Below are 4,153 nucleotides of genomic sequence, written 5' to 3'. Positions count from 1 at the left end.
GTCAGTTTTAACAAAAAACACTCCAAAAAGGCAGAGCACGCCCGCCAGCTAACACCGACACAGACGAAGTCCTTTGGTTCCTTGTGTTTCATGGATTTTGCAAAATAGCACTTACGCTCTATACAACATTTTTTTTTCATAGATGGTTTAGGATGGTTTAATACATTGAAGTCGGTGGTTCATTATGATCCAATCATATTGATATCCATTATTTATCTGTATAGGGGTGTATGATTGTGCTTATATTTTAAACCAACGGCAGCACGATCCAACGTTACTAGTACAGCAGGGCATCCTCTACTGGAGTTGGACGAACACCGCCACAATTGCCTCCTTTCTTCACGGTTCTTGTATTTTCTTGAATATGTGTAGCCCTCGTACATAAGTAGTAGGTTACCACGATTTGACATTATGTACTGCAGGTTACAATTTATAAATTCTGAAAATTCCCCATTTTTGCATTATTTATCAAAAAAAGAGAAGTTTGGCAACACACACATACACACACACACGCACACACATCCATACACACACGTATACACACACACACGCGCACACACACACACACACACACACACACACACACACACACACACACACACACACACACGCACACACACACACGTGTACACACGAGCGACTCGTATAACAACCATTCTGCATGCAATTCGTCTTTGATACAAAAAGAAAACAAAATGAAAAGTATGTGTACGGTCGGCCTCAGAATTCGAGTAGCAATTCCGCGAAACTACTGCATCAAAAACCTGTCGCACTTATGACCTTTTTCTATTAACACGTCACACACACTTAACGCATGTGCATAACCGTGCCACGCGAATATGATCATTTAGGTGCTAAACCATTTACGGCCTTTAACTGTACCTACATATTACATTGTGCAGACTACCTGCTATATTATAGTGTGCAGGATACTGATCCTTGTGATACAGGCTTTCCTAGTTAAGGGGCCAGGATTGCATGAAAGTAATGTATGTAACCGAGTTTTGTTTAATATAAAATACAAGCCGATGCCCGCGACTTCACCCACATGGATTTAGGTTTTCGAAATCCCGTGGGAACTCTTTGATTTTCCGGGATAATAAGTAGCCTATGTGCTAATCCAGGATATTATCTATCTCCAATCATTCCAAATTTTAGCCAAATCCGTCCAGTAGTTTTTGCCTGAAGGAGTAACAAACATACACACACACACACATACACACAAACTTTCGCCTTTATAATATTAGTGTGATAGTGTGATATTAGTGTGAAGTGTGATATTCATTTCATTTCATTTAAATTTATTATAGGAAACTAATAAACAAAAGCCTTTATTTTGATTTAACTATAAAAACCTTATAAATAGTTAACATTCATATTAGTATTTATAATCTTTTTCTTTGACGCTGGATCGTGGTTATGAAAAGTATTCAGTGACACAATTTCGTCATCAATCGTATGTATGTAGGCTTTGCATCCGCGGGCAACATGAGTAGAACAAGCCCACCTCTTTTTGGATACATTTCCAAAAGACTTGCACTTTTTCACATAGTATTTATACCCTGAAAGCAATATTAACTTGTGTCCTCTTTGCGAGTATATGAATTCTGGTATACCACCTGAAAATATAACAGTTATTAAGAGAAGTAACTCTAGAGAGTAGCGAGTTCCCCCGCGTTCTCCATACAGAAGTAGTTTGATTTTCATTTGAACCAACCAAATTCAATGTTTTGTAGACACATTTTAGAAACAAATTTTTATGTGTGTCTGTGTTTGTCAAATTTCCGTAAAAATGTATGGTTTTAAAGATTATCACCGACTCAAAGATTTGTACGTAAGTCTTTGAGCCTAATGTAACTTTAAAACTACGCATTTTTTACAGAAATCTGAAAGCTATAGTATACTTGTATCATAAACGTGTCTACAAAATATTAAGTTTGGTTGGTTTAACTATATTATATTATATATTCAAATTAGGACCAAGCTTCTTTTGTATGAAAAACGCAGGAAAGGTCGCTCGAATAACTTCTCTTTGTACAATTAGATGAAGCCAGGATTTTGAAAACGTCGCGGAAATTCCTAGATTTTCCGGGACATAAGGTATCCTAAATCCGTCTCCTGTCTATTTCCATTTGAGCCAAATTTCGTCAAGATTGGGTAGGTTGAGCCGAGAAAAAGTAACAGTCAGACAGACAGACACACTTTTGAATTTATTAGTATGGATTACTATTAATAGTAATCTATCTACTTTTCTTATTTATTTACAATACCTACTTATCAAAATCATATTTTTTTTTAATTTTTACAAAAATATTCTTAAAAATTTAATAATCGACTTTTTGCATTAGAGCCTCCATTTATTTATTTACTGGCCTTGACCTAACTTAACCAAACATTAAAGAAATTATCGATCGTTTTCAAAACAAAATCATTATTTAAATCCTTGAACAGGTGCATGATTGTGGATATTCTTTAACCTTATGATCACATTGTCAAAAGTAATCACAGTTCCGCAACAACCTCTGTTGGTGTGCGTTGAGCATTGCCACCTCTTCTGTAGTGAGGAACCGATTTTTTTCACACTTTTCATAGAGTACTTGTAACCTGACAAAAATATCAAAGGGTTTCCTTTCTTTGACTGTATGAATATTGGTAATTCTGCAAAGAAATACATATTAATTAGTTATGAGTTATATTCTGGTTTTATATGCGATTTTTTATATGAATGAATCTGAATGAATTATGAGTATGAATCGGCCCAAAGATTCATCGAGTATTTGTACCCTGCCAATAGTATTGAAGGGGTCGCCTTCTTTGACTGTATCTTTATTTTTATTTATTTACTTAATTCTATATTTGAAAGAGAAAGAAATCATAAAAACCGTTGATGAAATGACTTCCAAAGAGCAACGCCTCTAGGCTTTCTTTTTCCATACTTTTAGTGCCTAACGTTGCTCTTTGGGAGTCATTTGATCAACGGTTTTTATAATTCCTTTCTCCTTCTTTTTTAAATATTTTTCCTTTTCTTTTTGCTTTTTACGCAAAATTACGCTATCAAAGGATTAAAAATGACTTTTCTGAATCATTTTTAATCCTTTGATAGCGTAATTTCTCTGCTTGACGTTTCTTCTCCAATTCTTTTTCACGTGTTAACTTTTGTGTGGTACCATGATCTTTAATAATATTAAACCCATTAAAATTGGGTTATAAATAAAGATATTATCCGCGAACTCATATACTTACAAAACATAATTGATGGATAAACTGAGGCCTTTTTCTTTTTTTTACCATACTCCTTTTCTTTAACCATAAATAATCATTTATATAGTGTTTTTGAAATCATTGATGAAAATAACTGAATTAGTTTGCACAAACATCTTATGATCCACGTTATCTCCCCTGGTAATTGAGTGTCTACCCTGGTAGTTATGCTGCCAATTGGAAGTGAATATAGGCATCTAAATTTTTGACGTGACAACGTCTTATAATTCGATAGAGCCGGCTGCACGCTCGAAAAAATATGACTCTTGCGGCGTTACCTCGCTCTGAGGCGTTCAATGTAAGGCTTGAAGTGCCAGCGAGAGCGCGGAACGAGCGACAAAGAAGCACAATCGGCCTTTGTTGTCACGTTCAACTAGCGTTAGTAAACCGACTTTACAGACAACCAATTTTTTTTTGGATAAACGGACCAAAATTCACCAGTGTAGTACGCAAAAAAGCGGGACAAAAATTCGAAAATCATTGAAAATAAACATTTATTGTTGCATTTTACCTTTATAATACTTAAGTAAAGTTATTTAAATTCATGCTATAATAAATTATAAATACTACCTGCATATTTAACTATACGTAAAGGGAACAGGACAGGGAAGAAACTTTTTTAAAACTTAAATATCGGATTTCCGGAAAATATACATTAATTGGGCATTACAAATCATAAAGCTATTCATAATACACATTAAGATTCTGTAATTTATTGCATGAAAGGACATGACGTAGAATAAAAAAGCTTGTATATTGTTTTCTCCAAATGAGAGAAAAGTACTATACATAATTATCTACTTTAGAATAGCAATTTAACGACCTCATTGGATTAAAAGAACTCGACTGCGAAAGGTCGAAGACCTTTGAAAAACCGGCCAAGTGCGAGTCA

The sequence above is a fragment of the Maniola jurtina genome, chromosome 10 (genome assembly GCF_905333055.1).
Source record: "Maniola jurtina chromosome 10, ilManJurt1.1, whole genome shotgun sequence".
In the NCBI taxonomy this organism is placed as follows: domain Eukaryota; kingdom Metazoa; phylum Arthropoda; class Insecta; order Lepidoptera; family Nymphalidae; genus Maniola; species Maniola jurtina.
This window is presented reverse-complemented; position numbering follows the sequence as displayed.